Source organism: Carcharodon carcharias, chromosome 19, assembly GCF_017639515.1.
Source record: "Carcharodon carcharias isolate sCarCar2 chromosome 19, sCarCar2.pri, whole genome shotgun sequence".
NCBI classification, from domain to species: domain Eukaryota; kingdom Metazoa; phylum Chordata; class Chondrichthyes; order Lamniformes; family Lamnidae; genus Carcharodon; species Carcharodon carcharias.
The window spans coordinates 16,275,772-16,292,947 of NC_054485.1; the positions used below are offsets into that span (position 1 = coordinate 16,275,772).

At 46.3% G+C, this 17,176-nt stretch overlaps 1 long non-coding RNA gene across 1 annotated transcript; it reads right to left on the reverse strand.

Moving 5' to 3' along the window:
* Positions 1–4,409: 4,409 nt before the first annotated feature.
* LOC121291955 lies at positions 4,410–5,306 on the reverse strand. The gene is made up of 2 exons (XR_005946125.1): positions 4,858–5,306; positions 4,410–4,759 (listed from the first exon to the last, which is right to left on the reverse strand). It is a non-coding gene; the product is annotated as an uncharacterized LOC121291955 (long non-coding RNA).
* Between the last annotated feature and the right edge of the window lie 11,870 nt (positions 5,307–17,176).

Consider the following 17,176-nt stretch of genomic DNA (forward strand, 5'->3'; position numbering starts at 1 on the left):
TCGACTTTCGGCGGGACTGGAAGGAGCAGCGGGTGCAGCCGGAAAATTCGGTCCTGTGTGACTGGAATGGGAACTTGGTGGTGATACTGTTTCCATGACATTGCCTCTCTTGCCTTTTCTCAATGATAGTGACTGGGATTTTGTTGTCCCATTTGCGCTTGTCAAGTTGTTAACAGTGCATCCAAAGATCAAAAATACTGCAACTACAGTGGTGAAGGAAGGGATTTATAAATGGGTCGCATCAGTCCACAAAAATTTGTTTAAAGAAAGATGCAAGTAAATACAAGTCTTTGATGCCAGGGATGAGAAACTATAGTTAGGAGAAGAGAAATTAAATACAAGAATTACTCCCAATGGAAGGGAGAAGGCTAAGAGTAAATTTGATAATAGTTATTAAAATGTTAAAGGTTTTGATAGAGTGAATAGGGAAAGACTTATACCTCTGATTGGCAAATCATTGAGGAGGAGTCATCAATTTTAAACCATCACAACTGAATGAGAAGAGAGAGTACGAGAATTTTCTTTCTGCAGGTGATTGTGGAACATGCAAGGTTTTGCCACAACCATAATAGATAAAAACAAAAAACTGCGGATGCTGGAAATCCAAAACAAAAACAGAATTACCTGGAAAAACTCAGCAGGTCTGGCAGCATCGGCGGAGAAGAAAAGAGTTGACGTTTCGAGTCCTCATGACCGAAGTGAGGACTCGAAACGTCAACTCTTTTCTTCACCGCCAATGCTGCCAGACCTGCTGAGTTTTTCCAGGTAATTCTGTTTTTGTTTTGCCACAACCAATTGAGTCGGAGACCAAGGCACCTTTCAAAGAAAGGGTAGATACACATTTGAAGCTGAGAAGATACAAGGCTAAGGAGGGAAAATAGGGCAGTGGGATTAGCTGTGCATTGTTCTCCCAACAGCTTGGCACAAACACGATACGTAAGATTTTCCCCTCATCGGGTGGTCTCGGTGGGCGGGCCTGGGTCTGCTGCCTGCGATCGGGCCCTGACCGCGATTCCGTGCTGGCTGGCCAATGAACAGTCAGCCAGCGTGAAACGTGCGCTGAGAGCCTCAGCGCTCAGCCAGGGTGGGGGTTGGGAGGATTGCGAGTGCGGGAGCCTGCGCATGCGAGGGGCTGCGCTCAGTGAAAGCTCCTTGAAGGCACAGGGAGCTGCCTCAGGGAGCTGAAGATTTTTAAAATGATAAAAGAGGAATGTGCAATTAATATAAACATGTCCCCACATGTGACTCATTCACACGAAGAGGGACATGTTAAAACTGAGTTTGAAAAAATGTTATTTATTTTTTATTCATTGTTTGGAACCTCATCCCGCCCGTGGACGAGGTTTCGCTAGAAATGCAAAGGCCGCCTGGCCCGCCAATGGTAAAGTTAGAAAGGCAGTGGAAATTTCTGCTTCATTAGCATCCGCAGTTTTTTGTTTTTATCTATTATGGTTGTGGCAAAACCTTGCATGTTCCACAATCACCTGCAGAAAGAAAATTCTCGTACTCTCTCTTCTCATTCAGTTGTGATGGTTTAAAGGCTTAAGGGCCTTAATAGGCCTATTAATTGTTGGCAGGCTTGCCACCAGCTGTCGCGTGCGCCCGCTGACCGAAATATGGTGCGAGTGCGCTTGCCCGACGTCATCCTGTGCTATTTCACGCTCGAGCTGAAAATCCTGGCCAATGTGCTGAATGGTCTCTTTCTGTGCCATAAACCTCTGTGATTTTTTTTTTGATAATAGACTCGCTGTTGTGATAGGAACTCGCACTGGAACCGGGGAAAGAGACCTTGTAATGAACAGCGGTAAAAAGAGTTGCCATTTGCTGGATAATATGAGGGACACTGGGTAGAAGAAGGATGAGCATTGATAGGGAAAGATCCTAGAACTCTACCTAACATAATTTTGGGAGTTCTTTGGCACATGGACTGCAGCGGTTCAAGGAGAAAGTGGCACACCACAACCTTCACAAAGGCAAATAAACAATTGCCAGTGGGCTTGCCAGCGATGCCCACTTGCCAAGATACATATTTTTAAAATGGCCTTTTTTTAACCTTGACTTTTTAAAAAATTTTTGTGTTCTAGAAAGAAGGCATTCGATGACTATAGTCCGCAAGGAATATCAAATATTGAATAGCATAGGCAAAAATAAAAAAATCGATAACCAAGCAGGAAAGTGGGACAAGAGAGTCTCCAAATAAATGAGTGGAAAGGAAATGTAATGGATGGGAGGATCCCTCCTTGGATTGCTTGGATGTATCTTCCAGTGGTTGACTTAAACCCAGAGGATTAGAAACAGATAACTTGCTGGCCCAAAGTCAGGGGATGATGGGTGGCACTGGGGTGGGGTAGGAATCCTAAATACACAACAAGAAAGGAAGGGAGAAATAAAGATGAAAAGTTAATTCAATTCAATTCAGTGCTCCGTTAAAAGCCTTACAGTTTGGGGAAGAGGAGGGGTGGAATGAAACATGCGCAGTATAGGAACTGCCAACCCAATCAAATACATTCATTAGAAGACAGGAGAAACTTGGATGAAGATACCAATAACACATCTTTTACTTATTGCTTTGGCTAACTCACCTGTTTCTCTTCTTTGGGTTTTTTTTTTCTCGTTCCCTGTATGTGAATAGAAAGGGTGCAGAACAGATTTGCTAGAATGATTCCAGCAACGTAAGACTTCAGTTACGTGGATAGGTTGGAAAAGCTGGGGTTGATCTCCGTAGAGAAAAGAATATTAAGCTATTTGCTAGTGGTGTTCAAATTCATGAAGGGTCAAGGCAGAGGAGAGGGAGGGAGAGAGACTGCTCCCAATGGCAGAAGGGTTAAGAGCCAGAGGATACAGATTTAAAATGATTGACAAAAGAATCAAAGGCGACACAAGGAAAACCTTTTCATGCAGCAGGTGGTTAGGATCTGGTATGCACTGCCTGAAAGGAGATAGATTCAATCGTAGTTTTCAAAAGGGAATTGGGTAAGCACCTAAAGGGATAAATGTACAGGGCCACCAGAAAAGGGCGGGGGAGTGGGATTAACTAAATTGTTTACATGAACAGCCGAAATGGCCTCGATGGGCTGAATGGTTTCCTCCTGTGCTGTAACCATTCTATGAGTCTGGGTACAAAAAGGACAATTGACAGTGCCACATGGCTTTGAACAGGACAATAGGCAACTCTCTCCTCAAGACGAGAGTGCATCAGATAAACCACAGGTACTGTCACCGACCCAAGTAAGTTATAAGCAAATGTATATCTCAAGGATTTACGCGGTTTGTTGGTAATGGTTTGGTTCTGTACTGACCACTGAAATCTTGCTCTGCATCACATGACAGAAACATGGGCTACGATATTAACAGCAGCCTTTCAAGCCCCCAGTGGGTCAACCACAGCACAACCACATTGACTTTTGGTTGTAATTACCATAGCAACACCAAATGTCGCATGACCAATGCACAACACTGTCCTATAGTTTCAGGCTAGTTATACCTTACTGTTTGTATCAGCACAAACCAGATTTGCAAACTATGTATTAATGTAAGAGGATTACAGCTGGTCGATCAAATGCCTTAGGGCTGTGGTATCCAATTGCTTGAGTTTTGCACCGACTGCAGTAAGATTGAAACCAATTTTTAAAATCCCAATTGTCCGACTTGCAATAAGATTCAATCACTTTTCTTTTTCATTTCCTCCCCTCCTGAAGGTATTGACTTCTTGCTGAAGTTGGTTTCCAAAGGTACCAATGACTTACAATATCTCAGGGGTGCGAAGGCTATTGCACTCTGGCTGAGGTTGGACATAAAATTGTTGAGCCATTTTTAATGTCTTCAATGTTAGCTGTCATATTGGCTCTTGGCTGGCACTAAAATGGAGCCAGCAGATTGATACTGGTGTGGAGCGCCTGTTCTGGCTGTTCAGAGAGCGAGTTGGAGCCTGTAGTATAACTTAGGTTTGCTATCTTTAGATTATTGCACTTATTAGCCTCAAAAAGCATAACTGAATCATTATACAACTGCAAGACCAAGCGGTCAGAGAATATTATTATACTATTGTTATATTACCTACCTAAGACCTGTAATGTAATCAGAATGAAAGTCAGTGGTTTACCAAAGATTATACCAGCTTATTTGTGCTGAATCATCTCTGAAACTGCCTCATTTTTTGGCTCTTGAAATTGCACAACACCTCATATGACATGCTCATACGTACCCAATACTGAGAGCACTGCATCCGGTAGCCATTCTTCATCGGTTAATCATTAATGGTGTGTCTCTGTCTGGGGATCAACACAGTTAAGCATTGTGTGCTCCCCTGCCATCCACTTATACCTACTTTCCAGCAAGGCTCAGTGGGGTAGCTCTTGACTTTGTGCATGAGTGCGAAGTAGATGATAGTGAGTGGGCAGCCCGTTATAAATCTTTCATGATTTTTATTTCCATTGTAGTCAATTCACCATTCTACATTATACAGGAAATCAAGGTCCACTCGACTGAATAACTTTCAGAAATGTGAACAAGGGGGATCCATTTCCCTGTTGGCACTGAGGCTATACTACTCCTGAGTACAGACTGGGGATTGAATCAACTGTGTGGTTCTTTACTCACCACATAAGATTTATTGTTTGAAGATTGCCTTCATTATATAATGCAAAATGAATATTTGTATTTCCTGATACTTCATAATGTGCATACGAGCAACTCTCCGAGACAGCAGATCTGCACGATGTTAGATTCCCCAAAGAGAACACCAATACATTTTCTCAATCTGCGAAGTAATAATTTAGACAAAATCAGGCAGCGCATGTTATAAACAACATTTAAAACGAAAGCAACAACTTTTGAATCTCGTTTTATTTGACTCACTTGCCCTTCAGCTTTGCGAATGATGCACCCAATGTCATGTAGTGGTTTATATTTCAGTAAATCACTAAGCACTCTCATGTGTCCTCTGCATAAACCACAGTGTGAGTCAGGCAGTCTGCTTAATATAAGCGGAGATAGCCTGGGTGCCTCAGTGATCATGTCACTTCAGCAGTGTGTTTTAATTCATCTCCCTCTCACTGTCTGGTTTAATAAGTTCTCCAAAGCAATCCTCAGGACAATGTCATCAGCTCAAGAGCAAAATAAAATCGAAAGAAATAAATTGAAGGAAAGGAGCCAAATTCATCATAAATCTTCATAAATATCTGATTCCTCAAAGGGGTTCTGATAGTTGGACAGTCTTCAATCTACTGCTAAATGTGTGGACTGTCAGCCTGCTGCAGAATGTTGATGGGATCCTTCCATTACTTATGTGTTTAGCCTCCAACACTTTTTTTCCCAGCAGTGTCTGTCATCATGGTGAGTTGATCGCCTTCCACTCTGAGTGCACAGTCCAACCATTGCACACATCCGTGTTAAATGATATCAGAAGCAGATCTCAGACTCAGTCTAGTCTTTGTGCCCAACAGCTGTCAGTGACATTAACCTGTTGCTGTTTGTCCATGGACATGAGACAGGGTTTTGACATTCTCTTGTGCGGCATGACCTCTGAAAGGATAGATGATGCGTGTGACCATGTGAAATAAACGAGGAATCACATCACCATGTTGGCATCCCTGTTGCTTAGGTACGTGATGCCTGCATCTAAGGGGCACTCCAAAGATCTCCTCCACCACGATTTACAGCTCATTTCTTCCTGATTCATTCAGATGTAAATCAGGACAAAGGAGCAGGCCAAACCTAAAACCTTATACTTTTTAAAGCTCAATCTTTTTTCAAACATGTACTTTTGCAATGATTGTTAGCCCTCCCAGTACTTCATCCTTCTTGCTAAGGAAGGCTCATGACCTTCAGCTTGGCCTCTACGCAAGTCGCTGTTTATCAGGCTGTTGCGGGGAGGGGGGGTGGGATGGGGAAATGGGTGAGAGTGACTTGGCTTGTTATGACTTGTTACTACTGAGAAAGCAGTTCACTTTCCTTTAAGCAAAATCAGCATTCTTAGTGCAGCCTCATTCACTATATGGCTGCGCACCAACTGGCTTATTGTTAAATTTGAAAAAACTCCCTCATTTAAAAGGACCGATAATATCACCAATCTCAGTGGTGTTGCCCAACTGACAACAACGTCTCATAACAGATTCATGATGGAGGTGAGAACATAACTGAGGCAATAAGGTTAGAGTGCAGACTCAATGTTTAGCTTGATAAGGTGTCTCCTAATTGTCAGAACTTGAAAATAATGTTAACGTCAGCATCACAATGAAGGACCCGCTCAAATGACAATTAATCATAGAGCCTAAAAGCACTTAGCATGGGAGGAGGCCATTCAGCTCATGATGCCTGTGCCAGCTCTTTGAAAGAGTGATCCAATTAATCATTCTCCCCTGTTATAGAATCATTGGCTTATGCCTTTAAATTACATCTTTGTAACATGCTTGTTATATATTGATTAGGCTTTAGAGAATTTGAATTTTGCCATGTTTTTCTGTGGGACCACCAGCAACACCATCAACTATAAAGATCTTCAGAATTGACAGAGTTTTTCACTGTCTTTCAGTCCCCCAGAGCTAGCACGTGTCGGTGTGCTGAAATGCTAGGCTTCTTTCTCTGCTTATTTTGGTGGTCACATGGGAACCAGCTGAAGAAATCCTGAGTTCTATGAAATGAAGACATTGTTAAATATGTGATTTGTGCACATCTTTACCAGCCGTTACCCGGCTGAAGTTCTGGTGAAGGTTCTGCTACCTTTATAGTCCTGCTGACTTCAGAAGCCACATTATAAAGCATCTGAGGGTAGCACTGCTCCTTCTGGAGGTGCCACAGCCCACCTAAAGGGACAGGGTTTGCCAACAGCAGCAACGCACCCCTCGGTAGGAAGCTTCGCCGCCGGATAGAGGGACTGCCGTCTTTCCTGGCTGTTGCTGGTTTGGGATATTCAGTAAGCCTGCATAAGCTTATGATATAGTTTCTTGATCACAGCCGGGGAAGGTCAGTCACAGCTTGGGAACAACATCGGGTTGCCAACCCTCCAGGATTGGCCTGGAGTCTCCAAGAATTGAAGATCTATCTCCAGGACACTGCCGTGTGCAACCCTGGGGAAAAGTCATTGGGACATTTTAAAAATGTGTTTTTTTTATCATTTTCTTTGAGCTTTTCTCTTTACCAGATATAAAAATGTTGAAAATGGGAAAAACTGCTGTTTGGCTGACATTATCATTATCCAATTCATTATCCAATTGGGAAATGAGTCCTTTGGCTTTCCAATTTGCCTAGGAAGGCCGTGCGTCGCAGGGATGGATGTGTTGGCCGACTAATGGCTGGAGCGTGGGGGCAAGTCATGCGATGAAACCTCCAGTTGGCAGCCCTAACTCTATATGCAAAGAGGATATCCGTTAAGCACTCAAAGGGGGGAGAGGGCAACATTCAGCTGCAAAAGTACATCACAGCGCTGAAGAGGTATGGTGAATATAACAGAAAGAAATCCACAGGCTGATTCCCTCCCCCACCCTCTCTCCAGCTGAAGGATGCTGAGCAGTTAATGGCCACTGGGAGAGGGAGCTGTGATAAATGAGCCAATAGACATCCAGCTATGTGGAGTGAGCTGAGCAGAGATCTAAAACTCCTTCTTGCCAAGTATCAGGGAAACAGGCCAACCTGCGTACGTGGAGTGTGATTTCCTCAAGTAGGTAGGATCATTGATACAGTACAGTCAGTTACAAAGAATGGCCAAAGAAAATAATGGTCTTTCCATGCATTGCTCTTATTAGGAGGTATTAGTAATTGAGTGGGCAGACAGGGATAAGTTACTCTCAAAGGTTTGCTCTTCAGCGGAGTGTATCTGTCGGACACAGTGAAGTCTGCAGAGAGTTTTTTTTGCCGCAAAACAAACTTTGATAAATGGCAGCTGGGAAATCCTAGCCTCCCATATCCTGAAAAGGGGTATTGCAGACATACAATAAACCAGGCTCCTGGCTCTGTCACCAGGATAAGGGAATTTGGTATCTTTAGTAGAATAAAAATCAGGAGCTTTCTTACAGACTAGCAGTTGCCTAGAGCTCGAACTAAAACGCAACGAGTATACAAGCAGCTAGATAAGTGAGAAAGGAAAGGGATAAACAACATCTAAGTCAACTCCTTGAATAGAATTGTTTTTGATCTGTCCTTTTTAGCAACAACATCCTCTATGCAGGTCGACGGGTCCACAATGGCTCTTTGCCATAAACTCCAAACTAGCTGTCACAGTTTTTTCTGCCAAAACTTTCACTTTTTCTCTACTCCATCCGATCCGTTTAGAAGGCAGTAACTCTGCTGCAGTGTAATTCCCCAAGATCTGCTAACTCCTGGTACTACCCTTCTGGCTAACCTTTGTGTGTGTCTATTCAATTGTTTGTGTGCGTGTGTCTGTTCAATTGTTTGTGTGTGTGTCTGTTCAATTGTTTGTGTCTGTGTCAATTCAATTGTTTGTGTGTGTATCTGTTCAATTGTTTGTGTCTGTGTCAATTCAATTGCTTGTGTGTGTGTCTGTTCAATTGTGGAGCCCATAAGCCCCATGGTGCCCCCAGTTGCCCTCCACACATGTGCAATTTCCAGCAGGGATCATAGGATAGCAAACAGAAATCTGGTCTAATATTTCTCCTCCCTAACCCATGGGGGTGCTAAAGCCAACTGCAGAATCCTAAATGGTGGAACAGCTGAGAACTGCAAACCAACACAGATCAAATACATGTTTCACGCTGGTAGAGTTTAGTTTTGTTGTTTGGGCTGTTTCTGGGTAGCCACTTGTCCAGTCAATAAAACATTACAGCAGAGATAAAAACAAAAGCTTTCAATGGGCTGATAAACATATTCTGGACAGCAAGGTTACACAATAATTACAAAAACACCATTTGCAGTTCAAAAACTTCCTGCTAAATACCCAGCACCAGATTCTCGTTTAGACTGGCAGGGGAAATTTAACTAGCTTGAGGCAATATCCTCTCTCTGTCTCGGCTCAGCTTCTCAAACAAAGGTTTTCACACAAAGTCAGATTGTAGTCGAATGTCGTTCCACCACCCATCATTCAAACCTGAGCCCGGAATTCAGACTCGTGCGTTATGCACATGCATTTCATGGATGCCATGTCAGTGACATCATGCACCGGTTGCCTGGAGATACATTCAGTTTGGTTCACAGGGACTACTGCGGCATTATTTACAGCAACATCCTGAGGTTCACCCCAGAGTCAGATGACTAGCCCCATTATAGTACAGCCTCAGGTCACATTGACGCTAGCTCAGTAGAGCTTCAAAGCCTTGCTTGTTGTTGCAGACCATTTCCTTTTAATATCATGAAGCCAATTCTGCAGCAGCCAGAATGACAGAAAAGATGTGCGTGCAATCAGTTTTACATTGTGTTTTGAGGTGCTGTGCTTTCCCAAGTGGCTGATATCGATGACTGATTCCTGATATTCATTATCTGAGATTCCACACTGTATATTGCCCCCTCTGATGTTAATTATCATGGTGTAATATGTAACAGGATTGCCAAATTCAGGACGCAATTGAAGCATTGGATGCATCTGGCCATTCAGAATGAACCCAACATCATTGATGATATATTAGTCATTCAAAATTGATTAAATTTCGCCCATTTACACTATTTTAAAAATAATTTTATATTTACCTGCGTGGGGGCCGCTGGGAATTCATGTGGTATCGCAAGGCCCCGGCCTCATTAGCTATACAGTCAGGGGTTTCCCAACGTATCACAGGGCGGGCTGGATGGAGTGCACTCTGCCATCATATCCAGGCACCATATTTAAAAGGTTCCTGGACAGCAACTTACTAAAAGGCCGATAGAGATGGCAAGAAGGGGACAGGGACCTTTGTTGCAAAAGTTCAGTGACTCATCCCTGGGTATCCTCCTCGACCAGGTGGAAGCCAGTAGGAATGTCCTATACCCAGCTGATAGGAAGAGGAGGCCAGGAAGGAAGACCAACCCTGCATGGGAAGAGGTCACCGGTGCAGTCAGTGCCCGTGGCCTCCAGCACAGGTCAGCCCTCCAATGCCAGAAGAGGATGAACGACGTCATCAAAGCCGCCAGGGTAAGTGAACCCTCAGCTACTCACACTAACCACAATGAATCGTTCAGAGGAAATGGTCCCCGGTGGCAAGACCATTAGGTCAAGTCTCATAACCCCACTGAGGTCCATCCATTCTGCAGGTGGAGAGGCAACTGGGACTCCCTCACCCTTCCACAAAGAGAGCTCCCATGGTGTCTGGAAGGACAAGGGATGAGGGGGTAAGGGGCTCAGGTGGTGAGGGCACCAGCAAGCTCTGTCGATGACCAGGCTTCTCTGAGCCATATCCCTATATCTGGCTGGGCTCACTGCTCTGGAGGGATGTGGCCCTGAACCCCTCTGGACAACCTGCGGCCCATCAATGACAAGCCAGCCAATCGTGGGTTATCTCTAAGATTGGAAGCATGAGAGAAACGTGAAATTGCTCTGTATAAACTGATACCAATTACAATTCCTGTCAACCCCATCTTCTCAGCTCTCTTTGAAGAGGAAGAAGTTAAGTCACGACCATTGAGAGGGGCAGAAGGTGAGAGTGGGTTGGCCACACCTTTTTTTAAAAATCATTTATGGGATGTGGATGTCACTGGCTAGGCCAGCATTTATCACCCACCCCTAATTGGCCTTGCTCAGAGGTCATTTAAGAGTCAACCACATTGCCGTGGGTCTGGAGTCACATGTAGGCCAGACCAGGTAAGGACGGCAGATTTCCTTCCATAAAGAACATTAGTGAACCAGATGTGTTTTTACATTGATTGACAATGGTTTCATGGTCATTATCAGACTTTGAATTCCAGATTTTTATTGATCTGCCAAGGCAGGATTCAAACCAGGGTCCCCAGAGCATGACCCTGGGTCTCTGGATTACTAGTCCAGTAACAATACCACTACACCATCACCACCTGAAGGAAGTGACAGAGTTTGAGGAGTAGGCAGCCCAGCTGGCAGGAGTGGAGAGGCACCAGACCATTGCAGATGGAGAGATTGGCATGTTACCGCCAACCAGTAAGGATTAATGCATGTCATAGAAACCTCAGGGGCAAGGGTGCCTCCATGTTGGAGGCAACTCATGCAGTCACTCACTCTCTCCTCTCTCAATTACCAGTGCAACCAGGAAGGGGCCAAGGGCCAAGCAACAAGAGGCCCTGTCCCTCTTCAACACAAGCCCAAGACTGGAGAGGAGCAAGGACATACACAAGAGTGAAGTTCAATTGTAGAGCCATCACTGCAGTCACCTGAGCCCTCCACCAGCCCAGGGACACACACCTCTGTGAGTCTTAGCTCTAGTGTAGGAATGGTCTCACACTCTGGTGGTCACCACACAAACACATGTCCACAGCAGGAGGCAGGGTCAGTCGATCTCACTTGGAGAAGTGCTGGGGAAGAGGCATCTGCGATGTCTGAGTCTGATGACGAAGCTTCTGGAATCGGCCTTCCAATTACTGGTGGAGATGCAGCAAGAGGATGGGGAATATCACACAGAGGTGTTGGAATCCCTCAACAGGAAGGCACATGATGCAGAGGAGTCCGTCTGCCTGCTAGCTAATGAAGTGGTGCCGGAAATGCATGTGGACCTGCACTCCACCTCAGTACCCATGGGTGAGCCTCTGCAGTGGTATTGCAAGTGCGGGACAGGGCATCTCGGCCTCCCTCCAGTTGCCCCTTCCCCTCAAGGAGTCATGTAGTGGCCCTTGGGCACCTGAAGGGAGGAGCAGCAGCAGCTGGATACTCCTGGGACCTCCACTCAGGGCTTTCAGAGGTTGACCGGCCTTTCCAAATCCCCTTTGCCTATGACCCCTACAACCTCGCCCTTTGCCATTGCAGAGGGAACAGCTGACCCACAGCAGGGTAGCCAGAGCAAGCCGTGGCCCTCCAGCCCTTGGGTCTCCGGAGGATGTCTGCTAAGGACATCCAAGACAACAAGGCCAACTGGTCAGTAGGCTGTCTCCACCCCTGTTTATTGGATGCCACAAAGATCAAACTTCTGTAAATATATTCACTTTCACTTTGATAATGTTTAATGTTTTGTTTTATCTGTAGTCCTTAAGGCTTAGTGCTTCTTCCTACCCAACCCCATCTCCCTGGGGAGACCCCAATCCCGGAATGAGGCATCTGTAGGTTGGCAATGGTATATACAAGGACCCTTGCGAGCCCTGTGTGAGCACTGACCCACACACACTGAGTCTTTGCCCTTCACACTCTCACATGTCCCAGGGTCCTAGCATTGTGAAAACTACATGCTGGGGTTCCCCTTTAGTTGTCCAGCTGAGGTGACCTGCATCTCCGCCCACCTCCGATGACTCAATCGCCATGCAGCCTCTCCAGATCTCCACTGTGAGGCTCTCCATAGTTGCGACCGGCCCAGCAATGGTGGTAGTAGTGTTTTACCATCGATCCAACACATTCCCGCCCTACCACCATCACCCACACCCTATCCCTCATAACCATTGACGCCAACCCACCCTCTGGTATAACATTTGACCTCTCCACCATCACCCTGCAACCCTCCCCCATCACCTTTGGAAATGTCTAGATTAATGTTGAGGTTCCCTTCCTCCCTGAGAATTCTGTCCCTGTGACCATTGACTTGCCTGCGCTCATCCTGCCCACTCCCTGAATCCGTTTCCATCTCCACGTTCTTACTAACAACCCTCAGCACCCCTTCACGTGACACCAATGCGCCATCACCCTCCCAACCTACTGGCTTCCTCTAACCCCTTTAAGCCTCATCATATTCTCCTACCATGGTTACCCTCAGTTTGCACCCCAGGAGTCCGCCATTGACTCCTCCGACCCCTCCCTGTGAATCCCTTCAGACTTCTGCATCCCCCCCATACCCCTTCAGACCCCACCTCCCCCTACCTACCGCAACCCACCTTGGCTCTTACCACCCTCCCACTCCATTCCATCTGACATTGAGAGACCCCCTCTTGATTCCCTCTTCCCCCAGCACCCCCAACCTACCCCAGCCAACTCTAGACCTGAACCCCCCCACACCACCTCTTCATTCCTCTCCTGCTCTTTTTTGTCCCTCCCCATCAACAGACCCTCACCGCCCAACAGTACTTCTTGCAGCCTTCCACTTGAAGCTTGAGGGTCCAACCCCCTGGTCGAAGTCCCTGGACATTGGCCCAACCCCAGGTTGAAGTGGCTGCACCGAGAACAACTGCCTCCTGGATACTACTGGGTGGAGAAGATCCACGTGGTAGATGCTCCACCCACCCAGCGCTGCACGGGGCGTTCCAGGCTCCTGTCGCTGGAGGCCTCCATCTTGTCCTCACCTCTGCAAGCTGCCCAAGGGCCTTCCTAAGGTAAGTCCCGACTTGTTCTCGACACAGACGTGTTCTGGACCGGTGTGATTTCCCAATGGCACTCCAGATGATCGGGCGTTTGGGTGGGACGATTCTAGTCGAGCTCACCAGCGCTTGGAGAAGTGCTGGGGAAGAGGCATCTGCGAGGTCCGAGTCTGATGACGAGGCTTCTGGAATCGGCCTTCCAATTACTGGTGGAGATGCAGCAAGAGGATGGGGAATATCACACAGAGGTGTTGGAATCCCTCAACAGGAAGGCACATGAGGCAAAGGAGTCCGTCCGCCTGCTAGCTAATGAAGTGGTGCCGGAAATGCGTGTGGACCTGCACTCCACCTCAGTACCCATGGATGAGCCTCTGCAGTGGTATTGCAAGTGCGGGACAGGGCATCTCGACCTCCCTCCAGATGCCCCTTCCCCTCAAGGAGTCAAGTAGTGGCCCTCGGGCACCTGAAGGGAGGAGCAGCAGCAGCTGGACACTCCTGGGTGGGAAGATTCTAGTCGGGCCTCCCTCTGGCGTCCCATTCATGGGGCCAATCGGCTTCACGCCAGCCTCTGGCAGGTAAGGCAACCCACCACGGCGGGCGGGAGCAGGCGACTCCGCCGTATTTTCACATTGGTGTGAAACTGTTTCTTGGATCCCCCCCACCGCATTCTCCCCATCACCCCCACCCCCCCCAACCTCCCACCGCCTGCTATTAAGACTGCCATGGGTGGGGGGGGGGGGGGGGGCCATGGGGAAACCCAGCCCAGAGTCTCAGCCCACAAAATGAAGATAGGTCATCTGAGCCAGGTTTTGGGGCTGAATTTTACCAGCTCCTATGTGGCAGGAAGGGAGGCGGAGGGCGTTCTGGGGAGTTGTGTCCTCAATAGCTTCCTGTCACTTCCCTGCTGCCAGAGGGAGTTTCCCCAATGATGAGCCTAGAAGCAGATTGTGTGCCCATTCCAAGGAGGCTGGCAGCCGATTTGCATAACTAACAGTGCTATTAAGGGCTATTTTATGGACTTTTTTCTAATAGTGGTGTGCCCCGCAGCACTTGCACCCACCACCCCCCCCGCCCCGCACCCCTCCCCACCACCCCCCCACCCCGCCCCCTTCCCCACCCACACCCCCCCACCCCCCCCCCCCCCCCCCCCCCCCCCCCCCCCCACAACACCCCCGCCATGAGGGGAGGCCGTCACCTTCATGGAGGTGGCCTGTCTGCAGCAGCCCAGGGGGCCATTGGAGTCACAGCTGCCATATGCCCACAGAGGGGGCAATGTGGCAGCAAATGCAGCTCCACAACCCTAATAACCCTCTAGTAAAATCTTCAAACCAATCCTGCTGCTGCCAAAAGCAGGCCCGAGACCCGCCTTTTAGCCCAACATTGGGGTCCCAAAGCCCGTGGTCAAATTCAGCCCTTGGAGGACTGATGCCGTTCGTGTGCCTGACACCAGACTCCCGAAGGATCTGCTCTACTCGGAACTCAGTCGTGGCAGGAAACTCCCAGGAGGAGAGTGGAACCGCTTTAGCAGCGTCCACAAAGCATCCCTGAAGAGATCAAAGACCCCCACTGATTCATGGGAGTCGCTGGCTTGTGACTGAACAAAATGGGGAAGGTTCATTCTAGAATTAAGGCACCTGAACACATCGAGCGACGTTGTCCGGAATGTGCATCGGAGGGAGCCCACTACTCATCTTCCTAACCCTTTAAGCACCGCCTGCCCTCCTTGTGACAGAGTCTGCAGGTCGCGCATTGGACTTATCAGCCAGTTCATATCCCATCGAACCAGAGTGGAAGCAAGTCATCCTCGATCCTGTGTAACTGTGTAAGAGATGGAGCTATTTCACAACTGTAGTCAGCATCATTATGTGAGTATTGAGGCCGGGAACAATGCAATTTACATGGAATTGAATTCTAAAATAATCACCATTAATAAGGAAAAGTAACTTTAAAATACAACCAACCAGCAATCAGAACTTTAAGGATGTCAGAGCTCTCACAGAATCCAATTGACTAATGAGACATTCAGACTGAGTAGTGCTTCCATTGTTGCCTTTGATTGGCAGACTGGATACTCAGTTTAAGTCATTCTAAGATTTCACAATCAATTCCAGATGCAAATATGCCACAACTGAGAATTCCAATTTACCAAGTTAATTGCCAAACATTCTCATTGTATCAGACTCTAGATCCAAACTCAACATTCCTGATTTGCACAAAAATAGTCCCCGGTTATATTTTTCCTAATGTTCAGGTACAAAGTCCAGCCAATCCACAACCAGAATTCCAGTCAGTGTTTGCAGCATAGTTTACAGGTCAATGCACTTGTGTAATATATGTTTTCACTGAGTGTTTTGTGGTATGATAGAGTTGCTGAAAGGATAATTAAATGGGCTGGGTGCTAGGGTTTGCAAATTGCTCAGTTTTATTGTGCTTTTTGGAGAATTCTTGATCCAAACATAACATTTCCTGGCAAAATACTTAAATCTTGGGATCTAACTGCATGATAATATGTTGCTTTCCCAACCCTTCCCTTTGGGATGACATATAACCTTTCACAGCTTTGCTGTAACAGGGCACATGGGGACTTGCAGTTCTTTGATCTGAAGTTGTTTTCAGTCAATTGGGCTTACTGGTACTGCACATTGGTGGCAGCTGCTGAGATGCCAGCTCATTCACTCTGTAATACGCCAGTCTGGTTTATCATTATGGGCACAAGTTTAGAATTGTCACCCTGTTCAATGTTGACAATATAACGCTCACTTGGATTTGACCCTAAGAGGGTCCGATTATACTGAGATCAAAAAACATTCAGTGAAAGGCACACACTCTGATCCATGTTCAATACTCCAAGTTGAAACTTTAAGCACTGGGGAACTAGGAATAAAAACATGACTCCATGCAAGAGACAATTTAATGGGAAACCAAATTGTGCTTTTGACCCTATACTCAGTAGGCTAGGTCTTTATAAAAGAAAGATAGCATCCTCTTCTATTCTAAACCAAATTACTTTAAAACATAGTTTCAAATGAGGCAGCTTATTGAACGGAAGAAGTATTGGTTATCTATACTGAACATATTTTTAAGGACAATAAAAAAAAAGGTGGAAAAGACAATGGATTTACAGTGGAAAGAATGGCTTAATTGAGCTCATTGGGATGAATTATTTAACATAAATAATTGATGTGCATTGTCACTTTACAAAGTACCTTACAAATATTTCAGCAGTATTGTAAACAGAACAGTACCCAGATATGACAATAGCATTGAATCTTGGATCATAATTGCTGCTAATGGTTTCTTTGTGTTCCTAATGTTTAATCAAGATTGGAAATTAGTCAGACACTTCAGAGAATTTGTCTGCCACTGCATTAAATGCTGTAGTGGCCATTATGCAATTGCCTTTGTCTCCAATTTTAGTTCCTTCGCTTCTTGAAGATGTTGACTTTCTCCACAGGGTTTGGAGCAGTGAATGGTGTGAGCCATTACTCACGCATCAACTATACAGTGACTGTCAGTAGGCTAGCTGCCTACGGCGAACCACACAGACTGTCATGTTTATCCTGGATGTTTAGCATGTAGACGCTTTCTAAGAAGGTTCATTTTGAGGAAGAGCCTTTTTTTGGCCCTGGATAGAATATTTGCAGTTATTTGAAACTCATGATCACTTCCAACCGGCCGCCAAAATGTTAGGAACAGAAAATGCTGAAAATACTCAGCAGGTCAGGCAGCAACTGTGGAGAAAGAAGCAGAGTTAACGTTTCAGGTCAGTGACCTTTGCTTTAGAACAGCAGGAACTGCAGTTTGGAAGTGTACAATTCTTGAGAGACGCGAATTCAATGGTAGCAACAAA